This window comes from Camelus dromedarius, chromosome 3 (genome assembly GCF_036321535.1).
Source record: "Camelus dromedarius isolate mCamDro1 chromosome 3, mCamDro1.pat, whole genome shotgun sequence".
Taxonomy (NCBI): domain Eukaryota; kingdom Metazoa; phylum Chordata; class Mammalia; order Artiodactyla; family Camelidae; genus Camelus; species Camelus dromedarius.
In genome coordinates, this window is record NC_087438.1 from 118815200 (window position 1) to 118837632 (window position 22433).

At 41.6% G+C, this 22433-nt stretch overlaps 1 long non-coding RNA gene across 1 annotated transcript; it reads right to left on the minus strand.

Moving 5' to 3' along the window:
* Window positions 1–10939: 10939 nt before the first annotated feature.
* Window positions 10940–13835, minus strand: LOC135321034 (uncharacterized). Its single transcript, XR_010380444.1, has 3 exons — window positions 13518–13835; window positions 12908–12964; window positions 10940–11035 (listed from the first exon to the last, which is right to left on the minus strand). It is a non-coding gene; the product is annotated as an uncharacterized LOC135321034 (long non-coding RNA).
* Window positions 13836–22433: the final 8598 nt, after the last annotated feature.

The window sequence follows — 22433 nt, forward strand, 5'->3', positions numbered from 1 at the left end:
TAATAAAATTGTTGTCTGTTACATTTCCCAATGTGTAACTAGGCCTACAAGATTGATGATGGCTAAACATCTTGAAGGAATAGATAAAATTTATAACCCTGTATAAAATAATTGTAATAGTGCGATTCTAGTTATGGTAATGAGCAACGAAGGGTAAACAATTCCTGGATCATAATAGACTAGTAAGACAGGCGATCCAGAGAACTTTTAGTATCAATAGGGTCTGATAAAAAACTAACACCTTGAATGGCAGCTCAGAAGATACTTCACCAGAAGTAGGAATGAGCCATCCTAGCACCGTGGGACAAAATTGGTCATGAAACCTCTCTCAAAATATTGGTCGAATTTAGGACCAAGGGGGAGCACTGTGAATGAAAGTACTACAATGTGAAAGAAAATACTGCAACCACGTCAGTAAACAAAGAATCCTGAAGCCAAGCCATCAGCAGCCGCTGCCACACCCCAGCGAGTACATGCCTGAAACCCAGCCTCTCAGCCACTCATTTTGGTGCCCTCTGAGCAGACTCAGAATAAGAAAGGACAGGATACTTGCCCTAGATAGCTAGGTGCTTGTTAAAGTATGAATTCAGTGAGTCCAAATGTTTGCTTCCCCCCATACATAGAAAACCACTAAATTCTTGAACTTGAGATACCTGGCTTTCTTTAGATAACAAGCAATCTTTTATTGTTCCAACTACCTGGTCTTTGTTGTAAAGCTCCTGTATATCCTAGCTCTTCCCATACCTCTTGGGAGCTGTTCCTCAGAGTGATCTGAGAGACTGTCATCCCGGCTCGAGTCCTCCCGCCAAATGAAACACAACTCTTAATTTTAGGCTGAACGTTTATTTCAATCAAGTCCCAGAATAGACACAACTCATCACTTCTGTAATGGAATACACTGGATCAGGAACCAAAAGCGTGTTCTAGTCCTGAAAAACTACTGGTTCCTCTTTCTTCCTGTCATTATACAGTCCCACCAGAACTCATTACTTTGCTGTCTGCTCATCTGGTAACCAAACTCAGAGAAGAGTCAACTCAGCAGACTGCCCTACTGGGGAGAACAGCCGGCAAAAGCACTGTGGGCTGCCTGCCCTCCCGCACGCTCTGCTGACACCTAGTGTCCTCTGTGGAGACCAGGGCAACAGAGATGTTCCCAACAGCTGCAAAGTCCCACACGTTAAGAAAATCATTTTATTTTATATGATATGTTACTTATATACCCATCTCTGAAAACAGCTTTGCCAGAAGCCCAAATATTCAACATTAATCTGCAAAGGCATATCTGGTCCCTAAGTGAAAACAAGTCTTAAGACGATGCTAAGGACTCCAAAGTTCTCTCCACGACCATCAACCAAGCTCCCTGCAGGTCTGCAGCTGCAGGCGGCAACATGTCTGCTTTTAAAGCAAACCCATCCTGCCCTCGGGTGCTACAATGTCCCTCTACGCCCTCCCATCTCAGGGTAAGAGCAGCCGCTACAGAACCTCACAGGGCAGCACTGACAGGACTGGACACAGAGGATCAGAGCTAAACTAAGCCTTCTGATGACACGAGCTTGTCACTGTGTCACTTTACAGTTGAAGATATATATAGAGAGAACTGGGGTGATCTTGCTCAAAGTCACACAGCTAATAAGTGGCAAAGTCTATAACTCTGCTCCTCCCTCCGGCGTGATGCCCCAGCTGGGATGCCCACAGGGTTCTCTCATGCCTGCCTGACCAGTCCTTTCCTGTCACTCATAAAACACCACAGGGTCTGAACCTAGCCTGCCTTTTCAGCATCTTTTACCTCCAGGATCTCAGGAACAAGGCTGCTCGGGCCACTGTATGACTTCTGGCTTCCCAAACCCTCCGTGCTCAGGCTGGTCTTGCCTGTGCATCCTTCCCCCTGCTCAGAGGCTCTTCCTCACCTGCAGGAGGACGTTTCCACTCTCTGCAGGGACACCCCCTCAGGGAAGCCCTCTTTTCGCCCTCAGCATTGCAGGTGTCCCAGGCCACATCCCGGGCTGCCCCATTAGGACTGCATGTGCCCAGGGGACTAATCAGACTAGCAGCCTCAGAGGCAGGGATTATGCCCGGGTCTCCCTGCAAACCTACTGCCCGCCTAACAGTCCCCAGCCAGCAGGTCACCTGGAAGTCACAGCAAGTGCCCCACCCAATCCAGAAGTCTCTTCATTTGCCAGCACCGCTGAAGAGTGGTTTCCAACCTTTGGTCAGTTTTGCACAAAAAGGACCTTCCACTGTGAACCGGGAGGGGTTTTGCTTATGCTACTCACCCTTACTGGAAACGTCAAGGGAAACCAAAAGGCCTTTTCTTGACACTTTTTTGATGACATCCTCCCACCCACAATACTCAAATGTTCAAGAGAATTGGGTCCACGTGATTTTGTTTTCCTTACGCTAAGTGGCTCAAAACACTGCAAGGTTCTTTCTCTTTTGAGGGTATTTGTACTAAGTTTATAGGCTTTAATCTGCTTTTGTCTCACTCTTCAGTATCCCTAGCAGTTGCCACTTCTTAATCCCTTCAGCAGCCTCCCTCCCAACATCAAGTCTAGGAAATCAGCTGTGATGAGGGGCCCAGGGGCGGTCACAGAAGATGCAACTAAGGCACAGAGAGGCGACATAATTTGCCCAAGGTGATCAGCTTCCACCCCTAACAGTGTGTGTCACGTCCCTCTGTTTAACTCTTATGCTAAGCAAGTTAACTTTTTGTAGATTATAGTTATAAACAGATGAGGTATCAAAATATACACAAGGACACACATCAAATCTAAGATGTTGATTAACTCCACTATTTTGTTTCTATTTATTTTATTTCTCTTAAAAAATTAAGAACCTCTGCAGTCAATAATGCAAAATGTTACTGGGTTTTAAATCCAGAATATAGAGGTGTTAAGTGTGTCATTGCTCATCCTTATTTGTATGTTCACAAGACAAAATGATTTGAAAGACTCTCTCCCCTCCCCCTACTCACTACTGGCTCTCACCAGAGCTCCATGTCCACACATCTAACAGCCTTTCATTTACCCACAGCTGAACTCATCAGATTTTCCCCAGAATTCCCTCTGCAGGTTTCCCTCATCACAGCACAGCAGGGCTATCATTTACCTCATTAATCCACCCAGAAACCTGGGCCTTACTCCATTCTAACTTCACAGACAGCATTCATCCTTTCCTTTTTACCATCGAAACATGTCTTCAATCTGTTCGCTTTAACACACTGACCGTCCCACCGCTCAAGTGGAAGCCACCAACACTGCACTCCTGGACTCACGAGTCTCCCAATTGGCCCTACAGCCGCTCTCCCCTACTTGAGACAAATGGAATTGTGTCACTCCCGCGCTTTTAGGACTCTTTTCAAACCCACTTTTCTTAGAAGAAACTCCCAGTTCTTCACCTGGTGAAGGTCTTTGCCATCAAACTGTCAGCTCAGGGAAGGCAGGACACGCCCTCTCCCCTTGGCCCCACCCTCTGGCAGAGCATCGGCATGGGAGGACCTGCTGAGCTACACCAGCCTGTATTCTAAACCTGGTCTTGATTTCTTAGCAAACTGCTTCACTTATCCATACAAATCCAAGGTAGATTAGAAAGATTTTAGATGTTGATCTAGACTATTGATTTGGGGATTTTGCACTAGCAACCTGCAAGTACATGTTCTAATGATTCTGTCTTCTAAAAACCACACCCAGATTTAAGTAGTACTTGTGGAATGTCTTCGGAGTAAAAGGGACTGTAGTTTTACAGAATTTATATTTTATAACATGAACAACCCGCACAGGGTCACAAATGGAACCGCCTCACAAGTGACAGAAGACAGGTGAGAGGCATATAGCAACAGGTCACAAAGATGGTAAGAGAAACGTTGATTCTCCAACCCCCGAAAAAATTCCTCAATGAACTGAAAACTCTGAATTTTGAAAGTAAAATACTATCATATAAAGAAATAAAATAAATAATCCTCTTCATCAGGGTTTCAAGATCTGACTCCAGAATTTTTAGCAGGCTATACTGAATCCTAGCAAAGGAAAATCATATACACTAGTGGTGAGTAAGTTCCAGGGAAACGGCAGCAATTCCTCCACTTGTAAAAGGACATAATTCACTTGTCAAGGTGAATGTAAACTGCATTCTGGAGAAATTCGGTAGCTCCCAGGCTCTGCTTCTGGGTGGCAAGTACACGGACAGCTTCGAAGCATGCTTCTAACTGAGTCACCGGCATTCTCACACTGCAGGGGGAAACGGAGGCCCTCAGTCATGAGCTGAGATGTTCCTGTCTTGTCTCACTGCCCGTGCCTCGGGGACTCAGTGCCCTGCAGCATCCCGGCCCCAGGCCAGGACCCGTAGCGTGGCCAATCAAGCATGAGGTGCACTGTGCTTGAGAAAGCCCATCCCCGATGGGGGCAAGAGGTGCTGGTGGGGTTGTGTGAACCTATAAATGCTCACAGAAATACACCTACATACAATGAAGTGATACAATTAAGAGTAGCAGGCTATTTAACAAAATTTCAATTGTCAGTGGAAATTTTACCATTCCTTTCCACTTGTCCCCTGCACTCTGAGACAGGCTTAGGCTCTCTCACACCTGCAGCTCTGATGCAATCGTTGTGAATTCATTTTGCTTTGCTGCAAGTGTCTTCGCTCCCCTTGTCGCTGTGAATGTCGTCTCTTAACAGAGTCAGATGTCTTCCTGGATCTCTCCCTGAATTCCTTGCTCCTGCTTCTCAGATCCTAAGATAAATGGCAAGTGAAGACACATGAGTATAAAAGGCACTGTGGACTTGACTAAAGCCTTCAGTGTCCCCTAGGTGAGTGCTGCCCACCCCTTACCTTCGATTCTCAAGTTTCTGCCCAGGGTGACATCCAGACAGGATAGCGTCCTGGGCCAATTAAATGCTGTGTGGCTTGGGCGCACGGACAGGTGCAGGAGCTGGTTCCGGAGCCGGGCACCTCCCCACCTCTGCTCGTCTCTCTCCCGAAGCCCCGCTTCCAAGCCCCCAGGCTCCCTAATCTTCTGTCCTTCTCCTCTACTTTACTCCAAGCCCTTTTCCTCTTCCTTTATTCCCTACTTATCCCCAGCTGGAGTGATTTTTCAATCACAGTATCTGAAAAAAATTTTCTTCAGCTGAAAAAGAGGTCTCCAGAGGTCAATGCCCATATGCTGGTTCTTGAAGAGAGCCCCAGGTTAGGGAGACCCTCACCAACACTCACAGGGCATCAGACTTGTTGCAGGGTCGACCACCCCCAACAAGAGTTTGCTGTGACCCCAAGGCACGCACAGCATTGCTGCTCACAAAAATGTAGTTGGCTCATTTATCCATTATTGAGAAAAAAATTAAAAATTGTTCATGTTCCTTACTAAAATTATTTATGAGGTGGAAAAAGGAATTGTAATAGAAAAGAAAAAATTTGACTTAATGTTAGATGTTTTCCTTTGGCTTTAAACCTGTGCCCTGTTTTCTAGGCTTAGACATGCTAGCTCTGCACCTTTTGTAAAAGAAAGTTGCCTTTAGCCTGAAATATCCAGGAGGGCCTATTCTGCGGGCTCTGATCTTTAAGGATGTTAGCTCTTCTACACTTATGTAGAGATGGCAATTTGCAAAATAGAGAATAACCTGTTTTTTTTTTTTTTTGGCGGTTTTAAAGGGTCACCGTGATTTGACCCACATGGACAGCTGCAAGAACAAAGGATTCCAAGGAAATCAATTCGTACAGCAAGAAGTTTGCAACAACCAACCACATCCCCACCCCTGTTTAGTAAAAAAGGAGACTGAATTCTGACTTGGGGAAGAGGGTTCTCCAGGATATCAGTATGCCATCTTCTGGGTCTGCCAGCTTTTCAAATAAAGTCACTATTCCTTGCTCTAACACCTCATCTCCCGATTTACTGGCCTGTCATTCAGGAGGCAGAACTAGCTTTGACGTGGTAACTAAATGACTTCATTGGAGGTAGTATGTCTCCACTGTTTCCCCATTTCCAATATGTCACAACCTATAAATTTTATATGCTGTTTAGCAACACAACCAAAAAACCTAACATAGGGAATTGATTCCATGGAAATAAAATTATTTCTACTCCTTCAAATCTTTTTTCTTTTCTATTTTATTTTGTTTTGATTATTGAAAAGAAAATAAAAGTCAAATCTATTTATTTCATGTATTTTTGTTATAGCTGCATATTTTAAATACTAAAAAGATATTTAAATTGCAATAAAAAATTGTTCATATATTAGTGTAAAGATATATAAACAATCAATGTGGATTAGGAAAGGTATGGATATTTACTAAAAATCCACTGCACATCCAGTCTTTTACAATCATATCCTGGAATATAAACTCTATGATCCAGGGGTCCACCACCCACATTCTCACTGCCGAGTTCCTTAGTAATCAACTACCAAAGCACCAACATAGAAACACGTGATCAGTACTTTAGGTATAAATGAGGGAATTAGCTCATTCAATTGTATAAAAAAAAAACCTTAAAATATTTACTGAACTTACTTACAGACAAAGAAAATTGGACACAAAGAAGTACAGTTTCTTCCCCAAGGTCACAAAGCTAATAACTGGTAAACGCAAGATTTGAACTCATCTGCCTGATTCTAAAAACCAGGTGGAAATCCCATTTGACTGTGGAGGGTCCAGCAGCACAGCCTATCACCATATCTTTGTTCAGATCTAGCCTTAGACAGCCTGAGACAGCACCCCATTCCTTTGGAACTCGAGGGCAAGTGATATCAATAAGGATTTTGTATTCAGTAGTTTCTTAGGCCTCATTTATATAAAGTGTCAGCAGGTCAGCAGAAAAACTCTGGGAAATATGAGTGGATCCAGAGCTTTTTGCTGATTAGAAACTCAGTCTCACAGGACATAGTGGCCTTCCCATGAGAGGCCACATGGACATAAACTAAAGGCAGGTGAGCAATGAAAACTAGCAAGACCCTGGAACTCAAGCAAGAAGGACCCCTGCCATCCCTGCCCAGTTGCCTCTTCGCCCGCATGGACACGATGGCAGAAGACCCAGGTTCTTGTCCAAGTTACAACATCATGGATTCTCAACCATAAAAATTTACGGCTCTATGATCTTAAGTACTTTCCAACTCAAATATGTTTAAACCAATATCTCAGCAGAATGTCTATATCTCCACTTCCTCTCTTCTATTAGGAGAATATTTCTATGGCAACAAAGCAGAAATCCAATTAAAAACACCATGCAAGAAGCCGGGAGAAATTCTGCATAAGAGACTTTGTTCTCACGCTCAGTGAATGGAAACACAGAAAAAGTGTTCCTTCTCCCTCAGCAAGTGGGAGGTAGCCTGATTGTGTGTGTGTGTGTGCGTGTGTGTGTAAATGAAATACAATGAATTCTGGGATATTTACAGATTTTTTTATCTTACAGTCATTTCATGAGGATGAGACAACCTTTAAAGTTATTTGAATCTAGTGTTCTGAGAGAGTCTCAGGCTCTTATGGTGAAAGAGGGAAAGGGGAAAGGAAAGGAGGAAAGAAGTAAATGAAGCAAAGGAGTACGAATACTGCTAGGGAAAGGCAAGACATTAATTTTTTTCCTAATTACATCATACACAAATTATGGACTGGCTTTCCCCCAAGTCTTGTCAAGCACTGAGTTGCAGAAGAAAGGTGACAGCCCATTTCTTACTGAGCTTGTGATTGTACGTGGCATCTCATAGACACAAATCATTTACGCTGATCAAACACTCTAGCAGCAGGCCGTAATTCTCCTGTTTTGAGAGACAAGAAAACAGGAGTTCAAAACGGATATATAACTTGACAAAAGTCAGAGGACCAGTAAACAAGAGAGGATGAATTCAAACTCAGATCTGAATGCAGAGTCTGCTCTTCCCACTCCCAGGACTGGAAAATCCTTAACACACAGGCTGCCTAGCTCCCCTGCAGTGTTCCTGGCCCCAAGCATTTCCCATGTTAATGGTCGCCAGTTCTCACAGTCACAGCGCTCTATGCAGCCAATGGCCTCCATCGGACCTTGATCATCTACCTGTCACGCCCAACAGGCTTCTCCACAAAGGCAGGAAAGCTGGCTTTCCATTGCATACAAAGCCATCCCTGGTCTAACCTGGGCTCTTCTGCGGCTTCTCCAGCCTAAAGGCAGCCATGAAACTGCTCAGAGTTTGTACATAAGCCACACTACCTCTCTCCATCTGTCTCCCCAAATATACTACTTAGCTATGACCATTTTGATAATCTTGGAAACAAATTTTTAAAAACAGAAAAGAAAGGATTCTGGAACAAGTACTTAATACTTACAATTTTAAATGACAATTTACAAAGTGAGTATTTACAAACCGATTCTGCCTTCCTAGGTGTCAGTTTTAACAGTTACAAAATATAATAGCAAAAAATTCTCACTTACAGAATTAACAAAGACATCAACAATAATCTGGAATAAACTCAAAATTAAAGCCCATGTTCTACATGGAGAAAACTACTGGACTCTACTGAGGAGTAAAGTAAGAGGTGTGAATGTAGAGACATCAACATATTGCATGGAGGAAAGCAGTTTTGTAAAGATGTACGTTCTCCTAAAGATAATTCAAAACTTACTAAAAAATCCCATGAAAACCATTTTCTGTGTTTTTTAACTTGAACAAAGTATTTTAGAATTCTTCAGGAATAATAAATTCATACTAGCCAAGAAAATTTGTGATGGAAGAAAAGAATCAAAAAAAATCACACTTTCAGTTATTAAATAAATTTTTACAATATGTAAGATATAGCGCTGGAGTAAGAAAGTAAAATTGACAGAAATAAACCATGAGCTCAAAAAGAGACTCTAGTGTACATAAGTATATTGTACAGTTGGGATTTCAAATCAAAGAGCAAAGTATGAATTCAATAATTTTCCTGGGACAATCAGAGAATCACCTGGAAAGAACAAATTCTATTCCTGTGCTAATGACCACAAGAAAAATTACAGATAGTGATGTAAATATTAAAATACTAATAACAACAAATGCAACTCTTTGCTCATATTAATTCAACTTCTCCTCACTATAACAAGTACTATTATCATCTCCATCTTAGAGATTAAAAAAACTTACAGAAGAGATTTATATCATTATAAGAAAGTGTTTCTAAGAATAATACCAAAGATAAAACCCAAAAGGAAGACATTTACAATCTTAAAAATATTTTGGGCCACAAAGAAAATAAAAAAAACTACTGAACAAAATGAAAGGCAAGAAATGACAAGAAAAACTCTGTGATACATGTTGATGAAGACAAGGGGTTAATGTTCATAACATACAAAGAGCTGTCACAAAGCAACAAGAAGCTCCCTCACTTAAATGTGTGCAAAGGACAAAAGGGATCATTCACTTTTAAAAAGTCAGATGGCTAATGAGTGAAAAATGCTCAATACCTCACTGGTCATCAAATACAAACTAAAACAATGAAAAAGCACTTTTGTTCATCATATTGGCAAATATTTATAAACGATAATCTAGCTAGTGTCCATCTGTGAGAGAACAAACTGTGAGTGACATTTTGGAGGACGACATGTCAATGGATATGTAAACTCTGAAAAACGTGTGTACACACAGACTCAACTCAACTTCTAGGAATCATTTCATTTAGAAAAAAATCAGTTCAAAATATGTACTCATCAGAGCATTTACACAGCACTGTTTACAATGGTGGGATGAAAAGCTGAAGTGAAATCATATCCAGTGATTGAGAATTGGTTACATAAGTTATTCTACAGCTTTTCATTCCCCACTGGAGGAGCAATTTCTAGAGTCACTTGAAAGGAGACTGTGATGAATGTAAATGTCACATCCAGGGACTAAATTTCCAGAAGCCTTAACTAAAGGAATACTCATACAAGATCACAGGTATGTTTGTACAAGAGGGATGCCAGTCAAACATCCTTTCTGAAAGTGGAAAATGGAGAAAACTTAAGGGTCCAACATCAAGAAAATGATGCGGTAAATCACGGCAAGATGTGGGCTCTGAAGGGGCCGGCGATTCGGCATTGTCCAGGGCCTTGTCCACATCACTCTCCCACCAAAGGTGTCCTTCCACAAGAGACCACACCTGCACATCAGGAGACCCCTCCTCTCTATCTGAAAGGACCGGGTGAGTCTGGAGTGGGAGGACGTCTATGATATACCCGTGAATGAATAAAGCGAGCTGCAGAACACATATAGTACGGTCTTATTTTTCAATAAAGCATATAAACACACACATATACATAGATTTCTCATATAAGTGTATGTATGTAGGTATGTATGTATTTATGGGTATATATATATGTCATAGGCATAAAGGTCATGAAATATATACACCACATTGTCAACAGCTTTTACACTCAGGAAATAAGGGGAAGGGATTTAGGGGCCTTTCGGTACCACCACAGTTCTCTTTTCAGTATTTCAGTTAAGTATACTTGAATTTAAAAGTTTATTTAAGTCCGAAGTAAAATGGACGATGCCTCCACAAGACATAATGCTATACTGGTCATTAAAAATCATGCCAGCGGAGATAGAATATTGCAGAAAAACATGTAATAAGCCGAATGGAAAATGGAGGTCTCCACACAATAAACAGGCACAGAGTGATCGCTGCTTTTTATGACAGAGGTGATACACACTGACGAAAAGGACAGAAAATAGATGTTAAAGTGTTAATTACTGTCTCTGAGTAGTGGGACAAGGATACCCTCTTTTGCCCCTTTTTTCAGACTTATTATATTAAATACACATTACTTTTCATCTGAAAAAAGCATTTTTAGATGTCTAGTACCATGCATTGGAGAAAATACATGAGTACTTACAGAAACAAATAACTAGGAGACACCGCAGCAGCTTCAAACAATGTAGAATGGGCGATCCTGTATAACAATGCGCAGTTACATAAGGACCCACAAAGTGAGAGCACCTGCTGTAACAGGGCATGGCCCCCTTCTATTTGTCAGTTGTGTCTTCAGGGCTGAGGCAGATCTGAGCACGGCCAGTGTCAGTGCTGGTGTCTGGATGGATGCCACTGGAGGTGAGGGCACCTGCAAGCCGAGAGGAAGAACAGAAATCATCCTCTGCTTTTTCTGTCTTGTTTCTTTGTTACTGTAAAAGAGAGGCATAAATAAGATAAACTAAATCTTCCCTGCTGAAATTTAAGTAATGAAACCGTTTTTAAAGTCTTCACAGCTTATATTCTGCCTATAACTGTCTTTACAACAAAGCATCATATTTATTAAATGTTAATTAACTCAATTAACTCCCTGTTGAAACCTATTAAAGAACATGAAATGCACTACGTGAAAGCACCACGCCTGCAGTGACTACCTCAGCTGTCTTGACGGCAGTGAAGTCAGCCCCCACCATCCCGTGGCCCTGAGCTCCTGATGCTGCTAAGAGAGCACGCTGCCTCCTCAGATGGAGAGGAACTGTGAAAGCATTTTCTGAAGTCAACAGAACTGACAAAACATAACTGACAAATCCCAGGCTTCTTGGAGGATGTCATTTTCTGTTTCTGGCCAACACCCGTCAATGAGCAGAACCACCCCATTCCGAGCCATGAGACTCACGTGGGAAGCAGTTTTGGAGAAATTTCCAGGTATAGAATGTAACCAACTATACATAGAACTCTGACAAAGGAAAAGATGAAATACTGTGATTTTGGAAGACACTCAAAATATTCTCCTAAGCCTTAGTAGCTGGAAAGGCTGGGCTTCTCCTCATCCACTTACTTATTTCACATCCAGTGAGAATCTCCCACAAACCCTGTTTCCCTGTGTCTGCTGGGAGCCTCAGGCACACTGTTGCTGTCGATCTTATAAGTCACAGCAATCTTATAAGTCTTATATTTCTCACGCCTGCAACCCTCACACAAGCTCGCCTCCTAGCCTCACTGTCTGAACTTGGCCCCATTTTCTCACCTGTTTTTTTGGTATCTGTTCTTCTGTAAGCTGCCTGAAATGCTTTTTGGAACAAGTCAGAAGAATGAGTGGGTAGAGAACTGGACAGATGGACAGGTGAGAGGTGGGCAGACAGACAGAGAGACTCCAAGAAAAGGGGAACAAAGAAAATTTCCTATGCAGAACCCTCTTCTAGTCAGGGAAGAAAACCGCCACGGAGGCGTGTGAAGAGGCAGGTGGCTTAGGGCTGTTTCCCTGGATTCCATGAAAACCCACAACAAGAGATGAGAGGGTAGAACTATAAATAATAAAAGAAAAAAAGCATGCATGCTTGAAAAATATATCTACAATATGTACTTTCTAAAGAATAGATTCAAATCAGCAAGGCCCAATAACACAATTTTTGGGTATTTAGAGAAGTGAGAATCCCACATCCAAACCAGAAGACATCCCTTTGGCACACTGAGAGTCTACACGGGGTGGTCATAAAGCTGTCTCCGCAAATCCATTCTATCCTGCACTTACGAGGAATGAACAGCTGTGCTCGGGCTGCCCACGTGCGTCATTTACACCCCACAGCACCTCTAAGGGGGAGGGACGCCTAGCGAGACCCGTCTCTGCAGGACAGGAAACAAGTATGGGAGAGGCTAAGCCGACCTACCAGTTCTCCATCTCACAGGACTGGTCACTCCAGAGCAGGACTCGATCTCAGACCCATGTTTGTAACCACAGTACTACCGTGCTTTATGTGCTTTTTGTGTGTATAACACATTTGTTTCTGGCATGAAAGGATATTTAATAAATTTTCGGTTGTCTTGTCTATCTCATTAGCTCACAACCAATCTTTATACAGTTGAACTGTACTATTTTAAAAAGAGTACAACGGAAAGAGCAGGGGTCAGAATAAGAGGGGTTGCATTCTTTATCTGGTACCTCATCTCATCCAAGTCCCCAACCAGGGAGAAGGAGCAAATGTTTTCATCTTTTAAAGAGAGGGCTCCAGTGATGGTGACTTACTCAACTCCAAAACCAAGGCTGGGGGTAGGGCACAGGCAGCAACCAGAGCAGTATCACCTGTAGGAAGGAGAAAAGAGCTCACGGGAGGGCTCAGGGGCTCAGCCTGATTTAATTTCAATTGATAAAAGAATACCACAGTTTGAAAATACTACCATGCCATGGATTTGCGCTTTCTTGACATCTAGCAAGTTTCCACAGCCCACATGTAACATTATCATGTACCAGTGAAAGGAAGAGTGTACAGAGAGGGAAAATCAATGCCACAGGCAGGCTGAAAACCAGACTAGATGAAAGGAAGACAAAGGGCATAGTTAAGAGGAGGGGAAAGGCTGGGAAAAAGACATCATCAGAAGGACTCTCAAGCATCATCCAACAATCATATAATCATTCATTCAACAGAGGGTTACTGAGGTCCTATTTTGTGCAAGATTTTTCACAGGGCAAAGAAAGAGCGCAGCCTACATGGTGGCAGCAATTGGCAGGGCTCAAATACACTTCTGATCCCGGTAACTTGCACACTTTTATTCAGTATAAAGGCAAAGAAAAAAAGTAAAATAATACTTTATAAACAAAATGCATTGCTGAAAAAAATTAAAGAAGTCCTAAATACCTGGACAGACACACCACGCACATTCCTGGATCAGAAGACAGTGTTCTTGGAGTGGCAGTGCTCCCCAGAGCGATCCATACATACAACGTGGTTTCGATTACAATCCCAGCAGGCTCCTCTGCAAAAACTGACTAGCTGCTACTACAATTCATATGGGAATTCGAGGGTCTCAGTAACCAAAACGTACTTGTAAAAGAAAAACAACATGAGAGGACTTGTAATTCTCAATTTCAAACCTTACAACTGTATCTCCAAGTGATATTTGAGGCCATTTTTAAGTTATTATTGTGTTTATCCTTATTTTCCAAATTCTCTAAAATGAATATATCTTTTACAATAAGAAAAATAAAAAGTAAGGTATCTTTTAAAACATGCACACCGATTCATTCGTTGGGAAAAAAATATTTTAATTATAAAGAGGTAAACAAATATCTAGTGAAAAAGGACTACTTAAAAACAAGAGTGCATTTTCATTTTTCATAAATTGAAATCTGAAAGCACAAACACATCAAGATTCTAAGGAGACCGATGCAACATATTAATATTTATTTCCAAAATTCTAATTTAACAATGAAAACTCAAGAAAGGTAAAATCATGTTTGACAGCCAACTGCAAACACATGGAGAGCAAAGTCCTAGAAATCACAGTTCCTTTAACTCTGCTACTACCTCAGTAGGAGAGGAAATTCCTCACTGAGGGAAGAGTGGAATCCCATGCATAAGACAGGATACACAGTACAAACTGCACTAGAATCAGGGGTGATTTTCTTAGACGAACTCTAAGGCTACAACATTGCTGAAAAACTATAAAAACATTGACAGGCATATTAAAACACAGTCATATATATTATACAGAAACATATGAAGTCTGCTCCCATGTTGCATAGAAATACAAACATATTTGTTCATTTATGGGCACTGATTACTTTTTCCCAGGTAGAATATTTCAACTAAAACAAATAATCAATAATACAATCCTCTTGTCAAATCTAGTTGATAAGTTACTCTGCTATGTAACCATAATGTGTCTAAGATAGTTCTAAAATTAGTGAAAAAATCTTTTTATGGTTCCCTGAACTCTTCTCAAAATTCCAAGCTAAATTTTAAAATAGATCAGAGCAGTATTTCTATATGATCTTTTTCCTCGTGAAATGAACACAGTCTGTTGTCAAAATTCTGTCCTTAAAATGGTTCACGAGCACTGTATCCTAAAAAAAACTGCTGGACAGCAAGGCACTATCCAGACAATGTGACCAAACCAATGAAACACAAGGAAGACAGTGACCCTATTCTGGAGGGCTTATATATGTGTCAACACAGGGGTTTTTATTTGATTGGTTTGATTTGTTAGAAAAATAAAATCACTCAAGTACTTTCTTCTTTGAGCATTCTGTAAGTAATGACTCTCTTTTTAGTGTCATGAGCAGGAAAGACTTAAGCATGACTTGATTAGGTCAACTAGCAACAATCATCACTGGAGAGTGAGTAATAAAGAAGTTAACTGATAGCAATGCTTCTGCCTACATGAGACCTAAAATAAACCTACACTGACCTCTGCAAGGAAAATGAGGAGATGAGGTCCCCAAAGAGAAAACAAACAAGAAATCAAAAACGGAAACACTTTTTCATTAACGATTCCAGGAAGGAGTGGAGCATGTTGATGAAAAGCACAGATGTTGGGGACAAACATGAGGGTCTGAACTCCCACAGCACTGGGTAGCTGTGACACTGATATGACAGTGAAATTTTCTGCATCTCAGTCTCCTGTCCATAGACTGGGGACAACAACAGCACCCGTCTCCTAGAACAGTCCTAAATTAAGTTATTTTATATATAAAAGTTTAAATAAAATACCTCAGATTTTAAATATTACCCCAAAAGCACAAGGAACAAAGAAAACAGAGATAAATTGGAGTTCATCAAAAGTGAAAACTTTGCTTCAAATGCCACAATCCAGAAAGTGATAAAACAACACACAGGAGAAAATTTTTTCAAATCATTTATCTGATTAGGAATTTGTATCTCCAAAAAAAAAAAAAATCTCCTACAACTAAACAATACAAAGGCAACTCAATTAAAAATTGAATAATGGATCTGAAAAGGTATTTTTCAAGGAAAATATACAAATGGCCAATAAGCACAAAGAAACGATGTTCAATATCATTAGCTATAATTGAAAGCAAGTCAAAACCACTAGGAGAAACTGCTTCACACTCACTACAGTAGTATATACTCAAAAAGAGAATAACAAACAGTAATGAGGCCACAGAGGAAGCGGAGATCCCAGCCCTTGCTGGTGAGGACTTAACACAGCGAGGCCACTTTGGAAAACAGCCTGGAAGGTCCTCAGAGAGTTAAACATTTGGTTTATGAATGACCCAGCCTTTCTGCTCTCTGGGCATACACGTAAGAGAACTGAAAACAAGTGTCCACATAAAAACTCCTACAGGAATGTTCACGGCGCCATTATTCATCACAGACAAAAAGCAGAAACAAACAAAATGCCTATCACCTGATGAATGGGTAAACAGTGGGGCCCAGTCATACAGTGGAATATTATTCAGCAATTGCAAAGCATAGAGTACTGACCCAGGCCACAAGTTTGACAAACATTGAAAACATTACTCAGTGTGAAAGAAGTCAGTCATAATAGACGGTTTCATTTACTTGAAATGACTCGATTTACATGAAAATGTCCAGCACAGGCAAATCCTCATAGAGAGAACAGTGGCTCCTTGGGGCTGGGGGAGGATGGGGAAGATGTGAATAACTGCTTATGTATACGGGGCTTCCTGTTGGGGGATGAAAATGTTCTAAGATTGACTGGAATGCACAATTCTGGGCATAGAGTAAAAACAGCTGTACATTTTAATGAGTGAATTGTATTAAAACTGTTAAGAACAAAAGCACCTAGGGCCAGTACCTTCCCATAGTAAACGCAAATTGCTAATTTTATTACAGGAATAAGAAACTGCCCTCAGCATGAAAGCAGGAGATCTTCAAATGTGTGTAAACAGAAATTGGACAAGAGCATTTCACTTGAAACACTTGCTGAGTTTACACGAAATATTCAGAAATAGGAAAATCAGTTTGACATCACGAGGAAGCATTCTGCTTCAAATGAAGATCAAGGATTCGGCAAGCCCAGCTGCTAAAAATGACCAGAGAAGAAACCTGGTTCTTAAAACAAGCACCAGAGCCAACAAGGAAATGGTGGTGAGGAAAGCAGGAGGCCGAAAATCTGGAACAGTTAGCTACAAATAATTTCTCCACTGAAAATTCAAATATAAAATGAAAGCGACGCAATGCTGTGTTGACCTCACGTGAATGGGCTTCCTACGGTGCTCGACAGTTCTGTAACCCCGAATGAGAGACTCAGGAGAATCAGCATGGTTCCTGGGAGCCCCAAGTGACTGCCCACCAGCACGCAGACCACCATCACATCTGCCAGGATTCAATTGCAGACAAGAGACCAAGTACTGAAAGGCACAGGAAATGTTGACCGGGCAAGAAAAGGCTGCAGTCAGTCCTGGGACAGAGGCCCTGTGAGCAGAGGCCAGAAGGCTGCAGGTGAACTGGAGTTGCCCTGGGGCAGGAAGGGACCACAAGGAAGCAGATCTCAATTCTCTACTCTCTCTCCCTCGGGTAGGAGAGATAAACCTGCATCTTTCTCACCTGGAACTGTGGGTTCTGGCTGGCAGAAATCTTACAGACACGGAATGATTATTCAAGACTGGAAAAAGTCCAGCAATCGATAGGGAGTAGGGAGCCAACTCCACGAGCCTATCAAATGCTCCCATATTTATTGTGTATAATCAAAGGAAATAGTCATTAACAGTTGTGTGATAGTAAGCAGAAACTTGGGAAAAGTGGGTGAGACAGAGATTACAGAATCCACCATGAGTACAAAGTCTTAGTGTATCTTTAGTGAAGTCATGGGGTGAGGGGAACAAAATACATTCTTTAGATATGTGAATTTCAAAGCAGACCACCAAACCTGCCAGTTCCTTGTTTTGCGGATAACAGACTATCTAACAGCACACAAGCCCAGCTTTTATAGCTGAGGTCCTGGGTCCTTGCTTTGCAATGAGCAGAGTGCTATCTAAAACCTCAACTACGCAAGCAAAGCATTGTCTCTGCTTTTTAAGGCAAGGAGACAGGAGTGTGGATGCACAGGCGCTTGCTTGCAAAGCAGTTACTAAGCATAGTTTTTCTTCTTAAAGTTGACAGGCGGCCTGGGTCTGCTACAATTTGTTAACCCAATCAAGGGCTCCCACATTGAACCATTATGGAGAATATCCTGGGATGACAAATCCTGGTTTTGGGTCTTTTCCTGCCAGCTTCAGCCACTCTAGAAGGGTCTATGCACATCCCTGAATAACGATCCCACAGAACCACCCACACTCATAACTCCTGGTGCTTGAAACTTAATTTTAGCTCTACACAACTTAACTTAGAAAAGTTTCAAAAATAAAAGATATTATATACTTTTTATAGCTCATCATAGGATTGATATTTCTGATTGCTCTAAGCTGCTTCTACTTGGTAAAGCACCTAAATCTGCAGGTGAATTCAATACTTTCCATTGGGCATAACTAGCCAGTTTGAGCTCGTTAACTTCAATTGGTCAAATATCGATACACTTAATTGATTTTATTGTTCATCAGTTTCAGCCGGGAGGAGAGGGAGTGTCACTCTGTTCCTCAGCCCACCCTCAACTGTTTTCTCATCAGCAACTCAGGCCTCCTGAAAACAAACAAAAAAAAAGCATTTGTTTCCCTTCTTCTACACATTCCACAAACCAAACAGGAAACATCAGCCTGAAGAAAGAATTCAACACAAATGTTAAAACAAAAATCTATAAACCTGAAGTATCTCCATCTCCGAATCATGATACACAATGACATGAGAGTAAGTATGTCAGGCACAAAGCATGCGTCAGCCTAACCACCTGATTTATATTCTTCAAAGGAAGGAAGGTTTTCGTATTTTTTATTATCACTCTTTCTCATTGCTTCTGATTAAGCCAAAAAATAGTTTATGAAATTATTTAGCACTGCAATAACAGATTTTTGTTGTATCAATTACAGAAGGCATTCAGAGGGGATAGGAAAACCCACCTCTGTAAAAAATTCAAAATATCTTCCCCTGTTAAGAACACGTATACAAAATGCAACAGGGAATTCAAATTCTTGTGGAGAGGAGCAAAAGCCACAGAAAAAAAACAAAGTAATACTATGAGTCAATTCAAAATTCACTGGACAAACATGCTCAATGCATTCAATGAATTTTAAAGGCACACGGCAAGCCATTCACTTAATGATATGCAGGCTAGAGGAAGAATTTCCCTCTTTAACACACAGCAGAAATCAATAGGGTGCTCCACCAAACAACGACCAAAGAACAATCAAGTTTTTAACAGTTCTGATAAATCAGCATGTTCTAAAGATGAAAATCCAAAAATTTTAAACATTCATTCACACCACAATGAAACAAGCACTTAAAAAAACCAAAAAACCCCAAAGAAACTAAGCACATAGATCATGTACATAGATCAATGAGAATTTCTTTTGCCGCTGGAAGAAAGAACAGGCTATAGCCTTTTCCTTGAAAAATAAAACTACTTTTAAAGATAAATGTTAAAACACATTTCATCATTCATGTTGCCTTGAAAAATCTGAGGCACTTATATTTTATTAGAAAAGCAATTCTGAGTAATAGTAAGTTACTATTCAGTGCCAGTTTGCTTTAGAATAAAAGAGAAAAGAATAGCTACTGTTCCTCAAATCCTGCACAAAGTGTGAAGTGCCTCCCTGCCTCTTTCTCCTCCCGTTTTCTAAGCTCATGCTCCCCAACCCTTCTGAAACAAGTATGAGAACCTCTTATTCCCAATATGCCAAATGACAAAAGAACATCAATTTATTTGTGTAAATATATGCCTACACCTTGAACTGGAGGAGAAAGGTATCAGAAGTCTATATGGAACTTATTTCTACCTTCCTGAAATCACACACACAATCGTTCACAGAGACACAAACATATTCCCCCTGGATTACTGGGCACTTCACAAGCTTAGGACTTCCAACTTCTAGAAGATAAATTTGTAATTAGTTTAAAATACAAAACTGTCAGCTTTTGAAAGCCTTGATCATCTGCTAAACCATCCAATTATCAAAGAGACCCAATTAGCCTTCTCTGTAGAATGTAATTTCCCATGATGACAAAACAGACCCTAAGAAGTACTGGATCCAAGTCTCGTGTTTATCACTAGCTATGATCGTTTTTAAGCACATTAACAGATTCAGAAAGGTTTGTCCCAACAACATTTATTCTTCTTGATATAGTATACGTGTTCAAATGCCTATACAGAGACTATGTCCCATGATGGTGTTTAAGAGCTCTTTTGTGTATTACAATATTTATTTTTAAGTGCAGACAAGGAGGGTGGGTGTTACTCAGTTGTAGGCCACCTGCTTAGCATGCAAAATATCCTGGCTTCAGTCCCCAGTACCTCCAAAACAATAAATAAAAATAAGTGCATATTTAAAAATGAGTAAAGATATAAAAAATGCAGACTAAAAACCACTGCAATCTAGGAGCCACAATTGGAATAAAAAAACAAGTGTTTCTATCAAATATTGACTATATGCCAATCACAGAGACAACCACAAATCACACCTGATAACCATCACGTGTGATTCTCTGCAACACTACTAAGTAGACATGGATGAGAAACCCGGCACTGCGGATGAGGAGACGGGGCTCGGAGGAGCCGGGGACGCTGACCGTCCTGCTCCCCGTGACACTGCGTCTGCCCAGGGCAAGCTCTGACAGACCTGCTCTGAGGGGACACCCAGCTGTATGGAACGTTGGGGCACTGGGGAGTCCCAGAAAACACAAAAATTGTTCAGTGAAAAACCAGCTCAAATATATTACACTGTGCCACATCCTTTAAACAGGGAACATGACTGAGAATTTTTGATGCCTCTGTGTCCTTTCTGCCATCATTAATATTTGCCCTCTCAGCGTGACCAGTGATGAACTGGACCCCATATGAAGTGCACTCAGATGGAAGATCATTTGAAGCTGTTTTATGAAGTTTGTAGGACTCTGTCTATGCCTCACACAGGCGGTCATCCATCACTTCTCCCCGGTGTGGATGTACCACCTGAAATCGCTCCTTTCTGCTTTTTAAAGTCCCTTCATCTACTCCAGACTTTTCAACAGCAAAGAAGCAGCTCAACCACAGACAGTGGACAGCTTCTCACCAAAGGGATTTGAACAGCCCATCGGATTACCTGGAAGCCCTTTTCTTCTATTAAACCCACTTTGAGGTAGTTCATCATTTTCTGATTGGTGGACTTGGCCTCTGACTGGCCTTCTCAGAAAGCTTCCAGCCTCACATCCGGGGATGGGATAGGACCCTGATATTGGGTAAAAAAGTGCTGAAGGCGGACATCATCCAGTCAGGTCTGCACGGGTAGAAGTGCCACAACGTGCTCAAAAATTATGCAGTCAGCACCCCTGGGCTCCCATGGACTGATTTCACATTAACCAAACGCATGAGACACTGATGCAAGAAAACCAGAAACTTAACTTATTAATGTAACAGAAGACGTGAAACTATGAACCAGACTGAAATATCAGAGTTCAACCATGAGTACATTTTCTCCTCAATGTACCAATCACGGGCAGGCAGTCACATGGCAAGCATGGACAGAAGTAGAGCAGGAAGGGTTTTTAGATTAACTCAATGGACTAAATTTCTGTTATACCAACAGATCTACTGCCTGGAAAATAACGCTAATCACCGTGCACTCTTCATGGACAGTGGCCGAGACACGACTGTGAGCAACTGTGTGACTCTCCTTTCCCTGTCCTTTCTGGGCTAACGGATGCACAGAAGTACAGTGATCAAGGCATGCAGATAGATCTAAACACCCAAAGTCCGTCTCTGTGAGCCTCAAAACCAGACAGCCAGGGTTTAAATGCAAGCTCTGCCACTTACTAGCTCTGTGACCTTGGCCAACATACCCTCTGTGTGCCTCAATTTCCACACTGTAAAGCTGGGATAAAAATCAAACCTTCCTTACTCGCTTGTTGAGAAGATTGAAGGATACACTTCTGTAAAACGCTCAGAAAAGAATGTAGCACTTTTATGGTGCTCAACAAATGTCAACTTAATATTACAGTGGTTTACAAGTCTCCCTTCTAATCATCTTCTGTGTTTCCTGTCTAGACTAGTTCCCAAAGAAAATCCTTATTTCTCCTTTTATAAACTCTTGGGGTGCACCCTTCTGTTGATCCCACCATGTCTTTAAACTGAGGGAGGGGATGCCTCCTCCCCACTCCTCTGGGCCATGGAGAGTGCTTCCCCCTTCACACCCCTGACACCTTGCCCACAGCTAGCCCTCCTCACACTAACAGAGTGAGGTGTGATTCCAGGGAGACAAGCAGGGCATGTGAAACCCTTCCTTTCCCTCCAGGTTTGGCCACCCTTGGGAAGCACCCGGGATGCTCAGCTCCATGGCAGGATATCCCTGTGCATGATGGGGCAGATCCTCTCAAGGGAAGGCTCGCTGTGGCACAGAGATACCTGGGACAGGGTAAGTCTCTACTTCTGGGACACAGTATCACGACACTCATTTACCCACAGCCCTGAATTTCATGGAGAACGTGGCTTCATCAGTAACAAATAAGACATTTAACGCCTGCCTACTCTTTTGTGTCATCTCTCAGTTGGCTGCTGGAGACAACATGTGTATAAGTATTGGATCCCCTTAAGCCCCAACATATATGAAGTAACAAAAAATTCTGTGGCTTAACATTGTTTCAGGGCCACTGTGTAACAGTTCTGACTCTGCTGATGCTAAATTATGGGTATAGGATCTATGGAACCTCCTCAAATATCTTTCA